Raw genomic sequence first — 21,017 nt, 5'->3', positions numbered from 1 at the left:
CAACTTTGTGTGGAATACCTGCAGAACAGGGACATGTAAGTAGTTCTATACAATTTATTTTGTAGATTAGGGTGAATTTGTGTGTGTTGTAACAGTGTTTTGCCATTGAGAAAGAGCTAGCAGCACGGTTAGCCCCCTAGGCCCCATCGTTTCGGCTAGTGACGTAGAAAGCCGTGCAGATTTTGAGCAGCTCACCCGGAGACTGAAGGCAGGACACATTCAGAAACCGTATCTCACTCAAAACACCATGGATGTTTTTTTTTTTTTTCAAAGTTTGTATGCGTGTGGAAGCACCAGAGACACAACATAACACCCCAAATCCCAGAATTTTTTTAAATACATGCAACATATAGCAAACACTGCCATGGGGAAAGAGTGATGCATGTAGGAATACAAAGAGACATACAGTACATCTATTAGACACTAGGCTGGATGGATGGCCATGAGGGGGATGATCCCATCTTTTCTTTACATATTACATACATATGAGAGGAACTGGGGAAACAGAGCCAGTGTGATGTAACAGGGTCTTACATGAACACACTTACTGCTGCCCATTTCAATTGCAGACATTTCTATGGAAAACGGGCAGAAGAACCAACTTTACTTTCTTCTTTGAGGACAACGCAACACACCCTAATGTCATGGCTGTGGTCTATACTTAGCTTCATACAACAGCACTGTGCTGGATTTTAAAAATGCAGAACAGACAAGGACACAAAATATGAACAACTTTCCTCTGGCAAAAAATAAAATAACTCCAGTTCCACTCTCCAAACTCTACAGTTTCAAGTTCACGTTAACTCCAACAGTGGTGTATTGCCTATTTGGTGTTTCCCACGGTACCACTTATGCAGGGTTGTTCCTACATAGAGACAGTTCCGGCGCCCTCAAAAAGGTTTTAGCCAGCCCCGAAGGGAAATCATCAGCACCGAAATGGTAAGAACTGAGAATTAAAAATAGCAATTCAAATCCTCTCTAAATGTATTTAAGAGTAATTTATCAAACAAACAATCGTTGAACAAGCAGAACACAAACTTGAATAGGAGAGTCTGGCTGTACTGGACTCTCACGGTTATTTATTTAAACATTAAAATCATTTTTTCTTAACCAGTTTTGTTGATTGGGGTTTTATTAACTCAAGCAAAATATACATTTTTGTTTATTAAATTCTCAGAAAAACAGGTAAATGCATAGATTTTTGTCAAATAAGGTAACACAGACTCATTGCCTTTACTGTAGGCGGACCGGTAATGCTTACTGCCGTGCGCAGTGCGCAGCCCACTCAAAACAAAGACGCTGTGATGTGAGGGGCTGATAGCGTTTAAAGAATAGTTGGTCTTAATTTGGTGAAACACAAATGCAACAAAAGCGAGTGGAATTTGTGGGTAAACAAGGACATTTTTACACGTCTGAGTGTGAACTATAAACAAGCTGTTGATAGTAGGAAGGGTATACAATATGACACAATATATAGCAGGAGTTTTGCAAACCTCCTGTATAATGCTGTTTTACAAATGAGGCAGAGCAGGGCTTTTTGAGTGCATATGTGAAGCAGATACTCATACACACATAAACACAAAAACACAGAACGCTGACTTTGAGGTGGTGCTACTGTTGCTTTACTGCTGTCAACTTGTTTTCTCTGCCGCCTGCTGCTTACTTTAGATCACCCTTCACCAGTCTCAGTTATTTTATGAGAGTGAAGTCAGCGTGATACTCGGGCCTGTGCCTGTGTGTGTGTGTGTGTGTGTGTGTGTGTGTGTGTGTGTGTGTGTGTGTGTGTGTGTGTGTGTGTGTGTGAAAGTTGATCGAGAAATTGTAAAGAAATAACAGTTAGTTAGTAACCTAACAGTACTGCTAAGAAGTAATAGTAGGAGATGGAGGACATGTGCATTGTTTGTGCTCCTTCACTTCATTAAATAGTGTGTGTGTGTGTGTGTGTGTGTGTGTGTGTGTGTGTGTGTGTGTGTGTGTGTGTGTGTGTGTGTGTGTGTGTGTGTGTGTGTGTGTGTGTGTGTGTGTGTGTGTGTGTGTGTGTGTGTGTGTGTGTTTGTGAAAGGGAGGTGTCACCTAGTTATGCAACAGAAAAGCGCCCGGTTAGTCACCAAGGCCCTTCTGTTACATAACTAACATGCCTTTTACCAAACAGCCTGCCTCCTGTCCAATGGCTTTGAATCACAGAAGCCAGATTTTAAACTCGACATCTCACAAAAGTTCCAACTAGTTTAACTAACGAAAAACGACAAGAGAAAGACGCGGCCTCGAATCTCGAGAGTGTTGGGGTTAGGCGTGGGCCGGTATAAGATTCTGACGGTATGAAAACCTTCAGGAAAAATATCACGGTTTCATGGTATTGCGGTATTGCAATTACAGCTTTAAAATGTTTTATTCATTTATTTTTTTAAATGTCTGTGTGAAAATAAATAAATAAACTGGCAGGGAGAGGGATTACTAAACTGCACTTTCTGTCCTTGATCACTCATAAAAAAACAGCTCATGACAGAAAAGTTTAGTGGTTCTGAAACTGTGACTTTTTCAACCCCGGTATACCTTGAAACCGGTAACCGGCCCATGTCTAGATGGGGTGACACATGGGGCATAGTGTATATTGTGATACAGCATAGTATCACAATATTTATAAGTATCGATCTATTCTTATGTGTTGATACAATTGCAGCAATACAATTGAAGTGAGATGAACAAACGGAGAAAGGTATATTTTTAGATAAAATAGATGTTGACCAAGTTTCCTTTTGGGGACATGATTTGAAATTGGGAAAAATTTGAAGTTGGAAAAAAGGTAATAAATTGCAATATGTCACTGAATATTGCAATATGTTTAAAATCGCAATAATATGGTATCGTGACAAAAGTATTGTGATGATATGGTATTGTGAGGCCTCTGGTGATTCCCACCCCTAGTGACAGAGGAGTTTAGCCATCAAATCAAGATGCGATTTTAAACGGCCATTCAAAACTCTTCCTAGAACAAAAATAGTCCTCTTTATTTATCTCAAATGCAGGAAGTAGCAGACTTTTGTTTGAAAAAAAAAGGCTCAGATAACCGACAGGTATTTATTCTTAATCCCCCCCGTTTCAAACGTTAGTATATTCGATCATATTTAGTATGACGTTTTCCTGTTTTCTGACTGGCTCCCATTTACAATAGCTAATAATGCTGCTCACTTCTAACACAAACCAAACATTTCCAAGTTTGCACATCATTGTCTTGATGAATTCAGTATAATGTGCATTTATACAGTGAGTTCATCAGTACAACAAAGTCATGACTCTGCTGCTCTGAGTTTCTCTGTGACACTTAACAATACACAAATTTTGAGTAGTTACCAAGGAACAACTAAAGGCAAGAAAAAATGATTAAAAAAATAGAAATAGCAATTCCACATCCAGAATGTTTATAAAACTTTGATAAATCAATTTTCTTTCTTCCCAACTTAAAGAAAAAAAAGAAAGAATTCAACATGCAACATATAGCAAACACTGCCATGGGGAAAGAGTGATGCATGTAGGAATACAAAGAGACATACAGTACATCTATTAGACACTAGGCTGGATGGATGGCCATGAGGGGGATGATCCCATCTTTTCTTTACATATTACATACATATGAGAGGAACTGGGGAAACAGAGCCAGTGTGATGTAACAGGGTCTTACATGAACACACTTACTGCTGCCCATTTCAATTGCAGACATTTCTATAGAAAACGGGCAGAAGAACCAACTTTACTTTCTTCTTTGAGGACAACGCAACACACCCTAATGTCATGGCTGTGGTCTATACTTAGCTTCATACAACAGCACTGTGCTGGATTTTAAAAATGCAGAACAGACAAGGACACAAAATATGAACAACTTTCCTCTGGCAAAAAATAAAATAACTCCAGTTCCACTCTCCAAACTCTACAGTTTCAAGTTCACGTTAACTCCAACAGTGGTGTATTGCCTATTTGGTGTTTCCCACGGTACCACTTATGCAGGGTTGTTCCTACATAGAGACAGTTCCGGCGCCCTCAAAAAGGTTTTAGCCAGCCCCGAAGGGAAATCATCAGCACCGAAATGGTAAGAACTGAGAATTAAAAATAGCAATTCAAATCCTCTCTAAATGTATTTAAGAGTAATTTATCAAACAAACAATCGTTGAACAAGCAGAACACAAACTTGAATAGGAGAGTCTGGCTGTACTGGACTCTCACGGTTATTTATTTAAACATTAAAATCATTTTTTCTTAACCAGTTTTGTTGATTGGGGTTTTATTAACTCAAGCAAAATATACATTTTTGTTTATTAAATTCTCAGAAAAACAGGTAAATGCATAGATTTTTGTCAAATAAGGTAACACAGACTCATTGCCTTTACTGTAGGCGGACCGGTAATGCTTACTGCCGTGCGCAGTGCGCAGCCCACTCAAAACAAAGACGCTGTGATGTGAGGGGCTGATAGCGTTTAAAGAATAGTTGGTCTTAATTTGGTGAAACACAAATGCAACAAAAGCGAGTGGAATTTGTGGGTAAACAAGGACATTTTTACACGTCTGAGTGTGAACTATAAACAAGCTGTTGATAGTAGGAAGGGTATACAATATGACAATATATAGCAGGAGTTTTGCAAACCTCCTGTATAATGCTGTTTTACAAATGAGGCAGAGCAGGGCTCAGTTGTCCTGTGTAGGCTGTATTTATGATCTATAGCAGGGATCTTTAACATTTTTTAGGCCAAGGACCCCTTAACCGAAAGAGAGACAGAATAGGGACCTCCTAAATATATTGTATGAAAAAAATGTTTTAAAAATTAAGTTGCATGTTAAACTGGGCCAGATGGATAAAAATGAAAGGATATATATTATTTATATAATGTTTTAATGTTAAACATGCATGTGGAAGGCACAGTCAATCCTTAAAGGAACACGCCACCGTTTGTTGTAATAGGGTTATTCACAGTCTCCCCTAGATGTAGATAGGTGGCCAAACGCATTTTTGTCTCAGTGCATGCATTGTCTTAGTCCGGCAGCGCCGCCGCTAGCTTAGCTTAGCGTAGTAAATGGAATCCTTTGTTGCCGGTTAGCATGTTGTGAGTAAAAGTGAGCCAACAACAACAAAAAACAACCTTGTGGCTTGCGTATTCACGAGTACAAATAGCAATGCAGATTAAGACTACACAATTTCCTAGGCAGATATTGACTTGGGACTATATTGGGTGGAAGTACAGCAGAAGTATTGGGTGGAAGTACAGCAGAAGCACGGCTACTTGGGTGCAGAGATATCACGCAGCACCTGAAACCACCCATCTTCGGTCAACATGCCGGCGTGAATATTAGCTGGCTATATTTCCTACAGTAGACAGTGACAGTGAACAAACGGTGGCGTGTTCCTTTAAGCTTAACTTATGGCTACCATACCTATAGTAAGCTTATCTTCAATGTGTGAAATAATTTCTTTTTTTTTTTTTTCTACAAATAGGCCAATTTATCTTTGCTATTAATAGATCAGATTCATATTATTGCATATTTTCAGACATATTGGAATTTTTGAAAAGAGAAACTTTCAAAAACATTTTAAATATAATTTGGCGGCTCCCCTACACTTACTCTGAGAACCATCTAGGGGTCACGGACCCCCTGTTGAATATCTCTGATCTATACAGTAATTTATTATTCACAGTGTTTAAATGCTACATCTGTGTGATCATTATTTAAATGATGCTAGATCCTAGTCATTAATCGTGATTCGCGGCACGAAATTAACACTTGCTCATTGCTCTTCACATCGCAGATCCTACAGAGGCTGAAATTGAAAAGACCTTGATCAAAGATGCCACATTTCAGCTTCCCGGATCAGGATGGGATTGAATTGCAGCGCGATAGCAGAGCTGACAGCCTGATTCAATTTGGGCATAATCAGATAGGAGCGTCTGAATGCCGAGAGTCGGAGCACTCATCCTGGCGATATCAAGTGGTATCTGAATGGCATAATGGCGTTATAGTGAGGGACCTGCAGGGATGGAGGGATAGCATATGAAATCAGAGCTCGTATTAGGAGAGGGGTGTTGGTACTGGGGAGGTATAATTTGGGAAGGAGAGTGCCCGATTTTCAATGAAGAAAGAGAGAAAGAGCAGGGGAACAGGCAGGTGCGACAGGAGTTTACACTTACTTATTTCAGAAGAATCCCAATGGTATTTAGATGCTTTATCAAAGCTTTTCATTTACATTCATGACAGTCAGGCATATTAAATTCAAGTGGCATAGAGAGATTTAGACAAATTCATATGTATGAGGAAGACACCTAGGAGAGTCCATTTAAATACCAATCAGAAGTTTCTGTGAGGAGGCTCGTGTGTGTGTGTGTGTGTGTGTGTGTGTCTCTGTGTGTGTCTGTGTGTCTGTCTTTCTATCTCCTAGCATGAACCACCATCCCCTGAAGGGGGAGCTCCAGCCTCCTTTCGGGGTTTTGATGCAAACTGTAGCTGTCTGCCGGTCGCTTCTTTACCTCACACCACCTCTATTAAAAAACACCTCCCTTATATCCATCAGGGCCACAGGAAACAAACTCTTTTTTTATAAGGTGTGTTCTGTGCTCTCTCTCTCTCTCTGTCGCCATTCATCATCGTGTCACATCGTGAGAACAGGCGACCTTTTCAGCATACCGAAAGCATTCAGGATGCAATTAAAAAACAGACCGTTAAGGTGCAGTAGGAGTCTCTGTCGCTGTCACACACATCAGGCTGCGTTTTAGACAACAAGAAAGAAAAAGAAAGGCAATGTCCCTGGTGACGGCAAGATCCAAGTTAAAAAGTCCAGCAACATTTCAAGTTACCATCGTGATAGAGCACTTATTTCTTAAAGGTAAAATCAGCCGGCCATTTAATCTCTCTTCTTCTCACTGGAGACTCCATGGAAAACGAACACTCCTCTAGAAACATAAACTACTAAACATGTCCATCGTCATCATGTATGAACATTTAAAGCGTAATTCTCACCAAAATGCAACCTAGGGTCTTTTTGTGAATGTACCCGAGTCAAACTTTCGTTTAAAAGCATATTTAGGACGGAAGTGCCACTTTTAAGATTTACCGTATTTTCGTTTTTCGGTCAAATGGCCCTTTTGAATGGGAGTAATATAGATGCTTCGAGCAAAGTCTCATGTTGTGTCGAGCCTTCTTAGTGTTTTAAAAATAGCTATTTTGAGGCTAGCATAAAAGTGCCCCTATTACTCCCATTCAAAAGGCCATTTGACCGAAAAAACGAAAATACGGTAAATCTTAAAAGTGGCGCTTCCGTCCTAAATATGCTTTTAAACGAAAGTTTGACTCGGGTACATTCACAAAAAGACCCTAGGTTGCATTTTGGCGAGAGTTACGCTTTAAGACAGTGAGTGTTTAATTAACCTTAAAGTATCCAATGCGATACCGTGGAATGCCTGCCTTGTATTACTCCTGTGAAATAGGATTTTTTTAAGTTGAAGGTTATGAAAAAAACAAAAAACTCAAAGGACATGTTAACTTGGCCGACAGTGACAGCAGCAGCCACTTGTTGTCAGAGAGAGGAAATGAGTCAAGTCAACCTCTGGCCTCTCAATCCCCAATCAACGGCTGAGTACCACTGAGCTTTTTCAGATGTGAAGTACACCAAAGGAACAGAGAGAAAGACGGCATGGAGGAAGAGACAAAGAAAAAGAGGAAAAACGGAAGAAGGGACATAGTGTTTCAAAGCATTGTATCCTCTTATATAATATCAATTCTCATGAATGGCGATTCTCATCCTCTATTATTCTGGATCGATCCACAAATGGCAGAAATCCATTTTTATATATCTCATTAATAACACTATGTCAACGGAACAAAAAAAGGCGGAAACCCACCCACGAGGGCACAGTCCAGCATCAGAAACAGTGGGATTTGTGGGACTTGGGATAACTTGATAATTAGCTTTGTAAGACAAAGGTGAAGTATTCTGTGAATATTTGTCACCCAGAGACTAGTGTTAGTGAAGCGGAGCACCGAATCTTGATATACACTACCGGTCAAAAGTTTGGGGTCACTTAGAAATTTTCATTCCACTCCATTATAGACAGAATACCAGCTGAGATCAGTTGCATTGTTTTTTTTTAATCAGGGCAGCAGTTTTCAGATTACATTATGTGCTTACATAATTGTAAAAGGGTTCTCGACTGTTGTAGAAAGAAGTGGCTGATCTTTAATGCAATATCTACATTGCCAATTATAAGCAACCATTCATCCAATGTTCCAAAGGCACATTCTGTTTACTAATCTGATATCATTTTAAAAGGCTAACCGAGAAAACATTGGAGAACCCTTTTGCAATTATGTAAGCACATAATGTAATCTGAAAACTGCTGCCCTAGTTAAAAAAACAATGCAACTGATCTCAGCTGGTATTCTGTCTATAATGGAGTGGAATGGAAATTTCTAAGTGACCCCAAACTTTTGACCGGTAGTATAAATATCAAGAGGTTCTCATTTTAAAAGCCAAGGGTCAATATTAAACAGTTCACAGAATTTGCCACAACCAAAGGAAGCACTGATACAGTGATGGTAAGGTTGGATTTCCGATTGTCCGTTCCATTTCGGATCTGGTTCCTGGTTGGCAAAATACCAGGATTCAATAAGTTCCAACTCTTACAGATATCTTCTCAAAACCTTTTAGCGCTCCTCGCTTTCATTTATTATTTATTAAGAGCAATGTAAAAAAAACTTTGTTACATTGCACTTTTAGCCAGCAGTGACTGTTGCTTTTGCCAGTTGAAACAGTTAGTAAAAAGTAAAACGTTTTTATGTGATGGCTAAATGGATAATGAGTTCTCCTGAAGCTGATACTGGCAAAAGATCGGCGGTGAGTGGAGAGAAACATCACTCTGTAACACCACCCTACGATAGCAGGTGTAGTTTTGCTGTCCAACACAACCAACAGAGTAGTGACTATTCTCTATATAGGGTAAGTAAGCTACACCCATCACATCAATGTTACTGACAGGCAACTTAATCAATGGACGATTTCAGTCACTGATCCTTCAACATTAGCACTCCCTTTACCCACAGGAGGGGAAATCTAAACTATCATAAGTTTATTCTGGTAGCTGAGCTTCACCACGTTTGAAGGCCTTATTTATCTTCTGTGGTGGTCATGAGGAGCTCTGGCAGAAATGAGCATTATTCAAGTCTGTAACTGGACTTCATCGGTCATAAATAACGATGGACATCTTGGAATCAGAGTGGAGAACATGCATCGTGCTCCGCAACATCACGGGGGAAATGGTTGCCATGGTCAGCAGACAAATGGGATACATTTGTTTAGTTTCTTAATATTTTACATCAATGTCACATAATGCTGTCGTTCATCTCTTTTGTTTTTTCACCACACAAAAAGGCCAGAATTCGCTGAGACTCAGCCTTTGAAGCACACTTGTTGCACTTGTTTGGGCTGTCCCAGAGCTTAAATGACAGCATTCTGATCATCAGGATGAAATGGGGTTTTTAGGTGTGAGCATCACCTGCATTAAAGGTGCAATATGTAATACTGACAGCTAGCGTTTAAAATAGTTACTGCAGTACAAAAATACTGGCGAGAGTCATCGTCTCCCACTTGCCTGGTCCTCCGGTAACGTTAGCAGTTAGCAGGGTTAGCATGGCGGCGTTAGCCAGGACCAGTCGGATCACTTTACTGGCTGTACCGGGTTTACGTTTTTACAGGTATATCTGGCAACCTGACCGTTTAACTGGGCAGTTATTAACACACAGGCCAAAACACCAACAGACATTATGTCACGGAACGGAAATTTCAAAAGGAGAAAATACTGGCATTAGCATCATTGTCAGAAAAGATTGTATTTCAACTAAGCATGTTTCCTTAATATCTGATGACTAGGGCTGAAACGATTCCTCGAGTAACTCGAATAATTCGATTACTTAAAATCCTTGATGCCAAAACGATTTTCCTCGAAGCTTTGTTTAATCGCTCACAGTGTTTCAGCACGGATGATTATTACTGTCGCACACCGGGCTGACGCTGCTGGCGACACATGCCATGAAGACTGACGGCAGCGTAAATAGTGAGGGGCTAAGAGAAGAGACAGGCTGGAGAAAATGACAGAAAGTGTCCAAAGTTTGGAATCAGTTGAATTAAAACTAAAACTCTGTACAGTGTGTCTACTGCAAAGCGAACTAGCTTACCACAATAACAGCACGACGTCAATGCTTCAGCATCTCAACAGAAAACATCGAGTCTAACTTAATCATCCATTCCACGAAGCGGACCCGACCAAAGTAAATCACAGAGTCGTATGGACGATGAAACTACACCACACACAACAACTACCAAAATCAAAGACGAGACAATACGTAGTGGTGACCACAACTTCATCTAAAGAGCCGACTTGACTATCCCTTCGGAAAAGCAGCCGATTTTCTCACTCTCTCTCTCTCTTCACGGAGAAACAGCTGATCCACGATCTACTAGCACAAGTGTAACAGAGCTGTATGACATTGTAATCAAATATATAAATGAAAATAGGTTGAGTTTAACTAATATTTACATAGAGGCCTATATACAGATCAGTCTCAGGTTGAAACTTGTAGTTCTGAAAGTTAAGTTGCACAACTTAAGGTAATGTTTAATGTATGCCTTAGTTTGAGGTTGTTATTGCGTTTCAGAAAATGTCCCAGCCCTACCTACAGGGATCAATAAAGTATACTTATTCAAATTTAGCTGAGAAAGTACAGCAGGTTTGATAAATAGCAGGCCTGTGAGGCGGGAATCATTTCCCCAGTGACAGCAGTCCTGCTGGGGCCAGTGTGTCCGGGCTGAGTCAGTTCACAGCGGGTCGGATGGAGCAGAGGGAGAGATGACACGTCTCCTTCCTTCTGCCAGCACATACCTCCTGTCCAGACTACGTAACCGATTCAGCCATTTCTCAGTCCCAAAACTGCAGCTTCAGAGGTGTGGATGATTGCGCGTTTGAGTTGTAGTCAAAAACACCATAGGAGACATTTAAAAAAAAAGTGAAACAATCATCCAGTTCAGCATTGTTGTCAAGAACAGAACAAATTGACCTCCAAGTACTTATAACGTATTAAGTGTTCCAAATGGCAGACGTGTAATGGTACAGAAACACCCATGATTTAATTTCTTCATCTGTTCTTGTGTTTAAGACGAGTCTGATGCTGAAAGCGAGCAGCAGGATCCAGAACACTGCTGCCGCAGCTGACTAAGTGACATGGGTTATGTAACTGGCAGAAGGTCCAAATGCACTTGGTGCTTGTGTACTGTACATTAAACAGGGTGACATAATACCAACAAAAAAAAAAGATTTCAAATACAAATCGCTTCAAACACAAGTGACCAAATGTTTCATACAACTTTTTTGAAAACTATTAACTGAAATGGTGGCAGTCAATTGCCAAAACAGATATGGTCACATCATACTCTCCCAACTTGGAAGGGCACCTCTCCAGACCATCCACCAAGCCAATAACTGTTCTTCACCTTCACCTCCATCACTTTTAAACTTTCTTGTGCCACCACCAAATTCAAATTGATGTCCAGGAGCGAGCAGGTCGCATTGTGACCTGAGCTGTCATATAATAACAGTGACCAAAATAATTGGGATTATGATTTTCGCCATAATCGAGCTGCCCTATGTTGAACCATTCCTTGTCTTTTTTAGATGGTTTCCAGACCAATGGTGTCACACACCTCACCAAACATTTGCCCAATGGCACGCACGAAAGATCTTCAACAATTCTCCTGTTGACACAATACCTTTTCTGTCTTGTGAGACATTTGGTTCCTCATCCTCAACATCACTAGCTATGTTTCCATCCACACGTTTTTATCTGAATTAAGTGATATCGAATGAAAAATGCCTTATGGAAACAGTAAAATTCGATTGAATTTCATTTCAACTCAAAGGAAATATGTTCGGTCTCATCGGATTTTATCTTGATCGATATACGGCTTATGCGATAAACGCTGATGGAAATGTTAGTTGCCGAATAAATAATGAATTGCGATTAAGTTTTAGGTCATTTTATGATTGCAACCCGCCACAAAACGAAGAAGAAGAAGTTTTACATAATTTCCACCCAGCATTTCCGCTCTGTTCACACCAGTGGTTCTCAACCGGTGGGGCCCACTCTCCTTGGGGGGCGCGAGTAGGCTACAGGATGGGAGGAAAAAAAAAATCACGTAACGTAACTACACGTCGTGGCGACGCACGCCGTTCGGTCGTGGCTGGGTAGCGTTGCATTTCCTCCCCGACTCATTTCCTGGTTCTCCTTCTCCATGAACAACATGAAATCAAGGAGAGGGTTAACTTCTCCTGCTCCAGATTTCCCACCGTGGTCAGAAAGAACAGGGGAGACACTTTGTTTCTCTCACTATGACTCTAGAGTTGGTACTCGCTCTAAAGCTAAACGCTGTCACTCTCTCACTTCTCCCTCTACCACCCACCCACCCACCCACACACACACACACCAGTGCACAAGTATAAACATCAGGCCACTTTTGTAGGCTACGGAGAAAGCTCTGCGTGGATCCTCCGCACTGTAAAACAAATCATCCTCCTGGCGACTTTTTTGTCAAAAGCGACTAGCGACAAATCTAGCAACTTTTACTGGTGTTATTGGAGACTTTTGTGGTGTTTGGAGACTCGAAAGCACGTATCACTCTGCAGTTATGTGCTCAACGAGCAGCAGGTGCTGCCGTGAGCCCCTCCCCTGTCCAAAAGCCCTCACAGGCGGTCAGTCTGTCAGTAGCCTCGCGGAGCAGTCCCAGCCTGCAGTCAGAGCAGAGAGGAGACACACACCACTCCACGTCCAGGCTGCACACACGCACACATCGTTACATCATAGCCTCAACTTTATTGAAAACACAACTAATCCACATCCAAATTATTTCAAAACCAAACAACTGGAGAGATTTCTAGTGAGGACCAACAAGGCAACCGACGCACCACCAGCTGCAAAAAAGCTTCTAAGGTACGATGAAGCATACCTGGCTCAGGTCTCACATTAACATCGCCTACCTGCAAGCTTCTGTAAAAAATGCAGATGATATGCCTACTATTAGGCCTAGTAATAATAACAATAATAAAGCATAAATTCATATCAGAGGTCTGGTGCCAATTCCCAATTATAGCAATAGCCTAGTAATGATAATAGGCCTACTGATGATGATGATAATAATAATAATAATAATAATAATAATAATAATAATAATAATAATAATAATAATAATAACAATAATGCCTGCAAGCTCACATTAGAAGTCTGGTGCTATTGCCAATTATAACAATAGCCTAGTAATGATAATAAGCCTATCTACCGCTACTGATGATAATAATAATAATAATAATAATAATAATAATAATAATAATAATAATAATAATAATAATAATAATAATAATAGTGTGGGCCTAAAAATAATAGCCTAGCCTAGGGCTATCTATCTATCTATGCAAGGTGGTGTAGTGGGGGTGGCGCCAGGCAGGGAGAGGGGGGGGGGGGCAACTGCAATGAACCAGCTTTGGGGGGGCCCAGCTTGCAAAAGGTTGAGAACCCCTGGTTCACACACATGGCAGGTGTCAACAAAGACAGATTTAAGTGGACGAATGAGGAGACGAGAGACTTTTTGAATTTAATTTACGAGCAAAATATAACGCTGTCGTTCCCACACCACAGGCCGCCTCTGTTGTCGTCGGGCATTTACATGCATCTGCATCATCATAGCAATGTGTTGATAGCGTCGTCGTTTTCTTATTATAGCTTGATATGACGCTATCAGCTGGCACATAAGCACTTTTACAACTTGTGCAATATTGATCATTGGTAGATGGCGCGATCCATTTTGTCTAGCAAAACTTTGTTCGCAAATGTTTGCTTGAATGTTGTGCGATTCAGTGCGAAAATGAATGGAAATACCTTAAAATGTCTCAAATCAATTCCTCATCACTGATGCTTCTTTCACCACTCAACTCAAACTTATCATCATTGGCATTATCTGGACTCTTTTCCATCAACCTGTCTTCCTTCCTTGCTGAGATTATGGTGCCCTAACAGGGTATATGAATGCTCATTGCTTATTGCTTGGTTGACAAGTATGTCATCTGTCAAAGTACCTGTGCAAAGTTACTGCTTATTGCCTCCCTGACTGACTGTTAGGGTGCAGACACTGCCTGTCTCCTGCTCTATCTCCTTACTGATAGAGTCAGCCTCTGGGAGTTTGCTGCTGGCCACTAGATGCATACATGTCTGCCTAGTCTTGCATTGCCAGACCTATCTCCACAGCGCTGTCAGTGCTGGAGTATGGTCTGGCTACACCACCTATCTATTCTGGGATAGGAAAAAAAAAATTCTGGGTTGTTTATTTTTTCTTTAAACTAGGGCTGTCAATCGATTAAAAAAAATGTATCTAATTAATTACATACTCTGTGATTAATTAATCTAAATTAATCACATACATAATTTTTGCCCGGTGCCTTAACCGGTACTTTTTAAGAAAGTAAGTTTAAGAAAAAAAAAGAAACAGTCGGCAACATTAAGGAACAGCTTGTTTATTGCTAGGCCATATAGTCTAAATTAAATGATTTAATAATAATGTAATAACTATAACAATAACTTATTTCACTAGTAAATTGCTGTTGAATGAGAAAAACAACCACCAGATGGGAAAAGGACCTTTAACAACAACTTTGAATGCACCACGAAGCTGTAGGTTACCAGTTTCAATGAACTCTCTGAATGAACTGTCTGTGTTTTTCCAACAATGGCAGCTGCACATTGCTACATCCCGGTGTTGAATCCTATACAGTAAAATACAGTCACACTTTACACCGTTTAGCGTTAGCTGTCAGCATTGTAACCGTGTTTAATCCAGCTACTAGCTAGCGGTAGGCTAACGTTAGCTGCTGTCTAGTATAGCGTTAACTAGCATCACGTGCAGCGATGTTTCTGTTGCCTGTAACGTCTGTTTCAGAGCATCAGAAAGAAGCGCGGACATATCAGTGGCACCGAAATGAGGTGCCGAAATCTGCGTTGCTATTCGGTCCGGTAGATACAGGTCATGAAGGCACCTGTGCCGTATTAGCACCGGATTTCGGTACCCAACCCTATTCAGGAAGAAGATTTTTATAAGTAAATGTTCCAATTAATGATCCAGGCAGCACATTCTCGTCTCCCTCCTTCATTTTACAGTCGAATGGTGGCTAGAACGGCCCCGGGTCAAACTTCAACATGGAATGGATTAATCAGCGTTATTTCTTTGAACGCGTTATTTTTCTCAGATTAATTAATCGAAATTAACGCGTTATTTTGACAGCCCTACTTTAAATCAATCACAATTGTCCAGGGCTGCGCTTAGCTCCAGACGCAGCAACCGTAGCTCTGCAAAATAGTATTGCGAAGGAACTTGTTTTGGTGGCTATGAAGGGGTTGGGTATTGTTTGGTTTTTTTTTTCGATACTGGTGCTAAAACGATACTTTTAAAACAGTGCTGGTGAGAGTTGGCGAAATTAAAAAACAGCTTGTTTATTGCTAAGACCATATAGTCAAATTTAAATAATGTATTGCCTATTTCACCCATCAATTGCTGTTAAACAACAAAAAGAAGAACCACTAGATGGCAGAAGAGTACTTTACAAAGCTTGAGTTTCTCAAGTAGCACTTTAATGCACCACCAGTTTACATTATGCAATTAAACGCACTGTTAAGTCCCATCAGTGTTGTTTCTTATCTCCAACTACGGCAGTGGCCATGGTGTTTTGAAAAGTGCAGCTATTTTACTCTGTGTCTTTAGCTGCAGACTGTTGTACATCCTGGTGTTGGAATCCTTTCGAGTAAAATATAGCCACACTTCAGAAAGTATAGCTTTTAGCATTTTAACTGTATTTAAGCCAACTATAGGCTAACGTTACCTGCTGCCAAGTGTAGTGTTAACTAGCGTCATGTGCAGTGATGCTTCTGTTGCCTGTAACGTCCGTTCGGAGCACCAGAGAGCAGCGATGTGGCACCAAAATTTGTGTGGCCATTCAGTCCGGTAGATACCAGTCGTATAGGGTTTTGGTACCCAACCCTAACATGTGACTGAATTCAGGAAGCTTTAATAGGCTGTACTAGATTAGAAACTATGTGAACATGTGTGTGTCTGTGTGTAGTGTACATGTGTGTGATAGAGAAGGGGCAGAGAGACCTCTAAAGCACCAGTTCAATTAAAAGCTGGGTCCCGAGCGGCTCCCAGAAGTCTGCATGTGTATTTGTAATTTTCTCATTTTACCTTATGTGCGGGGGCAGAAGGTGATGAAAACTGAAATCTTTCATCTATTGTTTTGGCTCTAGCACATTAGATCAAAAATACAACAATAGCTCAGTTTCCGTCCGAAGGTAGCATACATTTTAACCAAATTCCCAGAAAATCTGCAAAAGAAAATCCACGACGTTTGGCAAATATTAGGAATTTAGCACTGGTGACGCTTATTCTCTCGGGTATCATTAAACCATTGCAGAAGAAGAGATTATGTAATTAAAAGAGTGCCAGTCAAACCTCAATAAAAGTGAAACCGATGGGGAAACATCCCTCCACAGTTATTTTCGCTTCTCGTCGGTGTAGCTGAAGCTTGAGGGGACGTTTAAGTCACATGCTTCATGCATGTCATGATTTATTCACTAGGTCACATTTTGCTTTTATTGAAAACATTTAACTACGATACCAGAAAGACACAGGCTTGACTGTTTTCTGTCATAAGTGTTCTTGAGCAAGACAAGTCAGTACAGGGTCAACTTAAAATCTAAAATACACACACTTGTAATACATTTGGTAGTTACCTGGCAAAGCTGTATAAACAAGGCCAAACATTAGATGCTTAATTTGTCTTGAAGTGCTGGTGGATACACTGAAAGCATCAGTAAATCACAGTAACCTGTGGTCGGACAGATGCACTGAAGCAGCTATTCTTATCCCGAGCAGCCGGCTGCCTATTACAGCACTCTCCTCTGCTCTAATCAACTGCTGCCCTCATTTCCAGCCACCTGCAGGGAGAGTTACACCAGTTGGTGATTGAGGAGGGATTGGAGCGGGCAAGAGTGCCACAAACCATTAGCCTGGAGACAGAGCGCAGGGACTGCTGCTGTCTCTGACTCTGTGTGATGTCGTGACAGTGTGTGTCTATGTACTTCTAGTCAGGGAATCTACTGAAAATCAAATTTGAGTTGTAATAAAACCTTTACGTTATCACCCAGAGTCCGGATTTCAAATGCTTCTTCCTACAGCAGCCTGCACCTGATATGCATAATAAAGTCATAACGTCTTGAAAGAATGAATAAGCAGAGGATTTAAAAATAGTGACTCATTAATACAAATTCATAATCAAACGTCATAATGCAAAATGCAGTTAAAAAACAGCGAGTCATACATTTTTATGGTTCGGAAATCATTTGTCTTTGTCACGTCCTACCAGACATAACATCACCGGATAGAGTAATGACTTATTAATATTGATCAAGAGCCCAAACAAACCAGCCTCTTTAACAACCAAAATAAAGAAGCAACAATCTATCAACGACAGCCTATTTCTACCTCAAATGCAGCCAATGTCATTTCTATATGTGTCGTCTTACTGTGACTTCTCAGTATAGTATATAAAAGAAAATCAAATGTTGGGACATATGTCTGGTTAAATGTGTTCAAGATGTTATACAGTACATTAAAATCTGTTAACAGGTCTTGGAGAGTACTACTGCATATGTGAAAACAGTTGTTTTTGTAAGCCTGTAATGGCTCCAGAAGGAGCTGTGTGAAACCGGATAAATTGCACTTAAAGAGTCTGTTAGGGCATGTATGGTCGAATGGCCAGTTCAATTTCTTTAGTCTGAATGCGCCCCTGAATCAGTTTTTCATCAGATAAGATAAGATAAAATCTCTTTGACTAAAACTACCAAATTATTCCTTTTCAGGAGTAAGACTAAATCTAAAATAGCTGCCCTGCAATATCATCGCAATATCAATATTTGGTCAAAAATATGAGATATTTGATTTTCTCTTCGTCTAGCTCCAGTTCCAGCCCTAGATACTGGGGGAAATTAAAATGTCAACCCCCAGTGTAAGTGAGGACAGAGCAATAGAGTGGGATGTGATGTGGGTTTCAGTGCTCATTCTAAAATGTGGAGCAGTGGGACAGGGATGGGAATGACCTGGCCCTGGGTAGGTTGTAATCAATCCACTTCACTACAGAAATAGCTGGTAATGCTGTACACAGCACCAGGGATCCAACCGGACATTACACACACAAACACATTCATGTTATTTGAGGCACACAGAGGATCTCTGTCAGGTCTGTGATCTAGTAAAGGATGCATTTTCTCAATCCCAGGGGTCATCTGGAGTAGGGGAGGGTTTCTGTGACTGATGCACACACACAAGCATACACATTCATACAAGTACATACAGTTTAGGGCTGAAACAATTCCTCGAGTAACTCGAATATTTCAATTACTGAAAATCCTCGATGCAAAATGATTTGCCTCGAAGCTTCGTTTAATCAATGTTACCAACGTTGTATGGCTCACGGTGTTTCCGCACGGAGGATTATTACTGTCGTGCACTTGACGCTGCTGGCGACACATGCCATGAAGACTGACGGCGCAGATTACAAAGAGAAAGAGCGTTAATAGTGAGGGGCGAAGAGAAGAGACAGGCTGGAGAAAACGACAGAAAGTGTCCAAAGTTTGGAATCAGTTCAAACGTAGTTAAACTAAAACTCTGTACAGTGTGTCTACTGCAAAACCAAACTAGCTTACCACAATAATAGCACGACGTCAATGCTTCAGCATCTCAACAGAAAACAGAGTCTAACTTAATCATCCATTCCATGAAGCGGACCCGACCAAAGTAAATCACAGAGTCGTTGCACAACTTAAGGTAATGTTTATGTATGCCTTAGTTGGAGGTTGTTAATTGCATTTCAGAAAATGTTTTCTTTAAAAACAATGTCATATGGCACTTAAATGCACTTAATATGTTTAGTTTTTTGAGAGATGATATTGTAAGCAATGTAGGCAATAAAAATGTTTTTTCCAAAAATTATACCAAACTATTGTATATTATTGCTCTTCAATAAAACAAAAGTATTTCTTATCCGATTACTCGATTAATCGATGGAATAATCGGTAGAATACTCGATTACTAAAATAATCAACAGCTGCAGCCCTAATACAGTGCAAACACATATCTGCAGAATATAAACAGCAACAACGCACAACAGAGTGTCTCGCTTTCCTCATTTCCAAGTCTGTATCGACCACGTTTGTTTCTTAAAATAACTCAGGAGGAGCGCCGATGGGTTTCACAGGACATATTTATCACTGGATCAATGGCTCTATACATTATCTACACCAGAGCTGGAGGTGACATATTACCTCTCAGTGCAGATAGGTTTCAAAATGTGTGTCTATCTGTGCTAGTTTGTGTGTATTTGTTAATTGCTTCTTTTTTCTTTACTATGCAGGTGTGTTTGTGCTCTGTGCCTGCATGTGTTTGCATGTGTGGTTCCCAAGTCTCCTCCAGTCATTAGTGCTCCCACTCAGAATGTCAGCATGCTTTGTAACCTGAGGAAAAGGACCTGGGGCCTCATGTATAAAAGATGGCGTACGACCAAAACTTGAAAAGTACCTAGGCACAGAAATATTCACATGTATAAAACCGCAGACTGATCTCAATAAGTGGCGTATGTATGACACGCCAATTCATATGCCATTTTGGCGTGTTATCAAGACGCATAATTGCTTTTTAGCGTGTTTATCAACGCTGTTTGGCCGTTGACTTACATTACCTTGCGATTGCGTGTCAATTCACGCCGTAGCGAGTAGTATGAAAGCCCGAAAATCTGCATAGGGAGGTTGGTCGGGGTGGTGGATGGGTCAAACAACACAGGACTTTCACCCAGGAGACCTTGGATCGTGTTCCGCGTGTCACGTTTCCTAAACCCAACCATCACTTTCTTCTTTTCCTAAACCCAACTGTCACTTTCTTCTTTTCCTAAACCCAACACCGTTATTGTTTTCCTAAACCCAACTGTCCAAAAAGCGATTATGCGTCTTGATAACACGCCAAAATGGCATACAAATTGGCGTGTCATACATACGCCACTTATTGAGATCAGTCACGCTGTATACGGCGTAGACATACACGCGGATAGCTCAAAATTCTTACAGATAACACGCCACTTGGCTTTAAAAAGTGGCGTGTATGTTTACGCGAAGTCGTTATGTCACTTTGAAAACCGGGCGTACGCCAGGTCCTGCACAACTTTCCTTCATACATGACAATCAACGTGAAATTGAGCGCACATGATCGAGCCACCAATCCCGCCTTGCCTCCTCCCATAAATTAATATGAAAATGACTATGAATGCGCCCTCGACGTCATTCTTTGTCCAATCGCAACGGGTTATCCCGCTGCAGACGGACACAAAACTTCACCGACTGTGAGGTTGAGGTGCTGATCGCGGAGGTGGAGGCAAGAAAAAAAAATTCAGTTTGGAGCTTTGTCATCTCGGCTAAGCAATAAAAGAAATGGATGAAATAATGAAATAGTAAATAGGACTACAGTAACAGAAATATGTGCAGAATCAAGACAGTCAAGTACATCTTGTTCACTTAATAGCCTACAAATCATCCGTGGGATCAATTACGCATCACATGAGTTTGCCCCCCCGACACAGCGTTTGTTCCTGGGGAGATGGATCCGTGCGTCCTGCCTCTTGTTTGCCATGGATGTCTGAGTCTCCGCAACTACAGACTCACAGTACTGATATTGCATTTTTCCGTGCCGATCTTTTTGTTGCACAGTGAGTAGATATGTCATCTATGGGAAATACAGAGGATGACTGAAAGTATTTTCTAAGTGGATTTTTCATTCATTTCCCGTCCTCACAGAGGTTAAGTAACCTGCGAATTAAACAGTTAATAGTGTGAAAGATGTGTGACTATAA

The 21,017-nt window shown here is 40.7% G+C and overlaps 1 protein-coding gene across 5 annotated transcripts in view; it reads right to left on the bottom strand.

The window, feature by feature from the left end:
• Positions 1-21,017, bottom strand: part of rptor (regulatory associated protein of MTOR, complex 1) — a 232,561-nt gene that overhangs the window by 148,401 nt on the left and 63,143 nt on the right. The window lies entirely within an intron of this gene.

Source organism: Sander lucioperca, chromosome 4 (genome assembly GCF_008315115.2).
Source record: "Sander lucioperca isolate FBNREF2018 chromosome 4, SLUC_FBN_1.2, whole genome shotgun sequence".
NCBI lineage: Eukaryota > Metazoa > Chordata > Actinopteri > Perciformes > Percidae > Sander > Sander lucioperca.
Note: the sequence above shows the minus strand (reverse complement) of the source record. Positions and strands in the feature narration are given on the sequence as shown.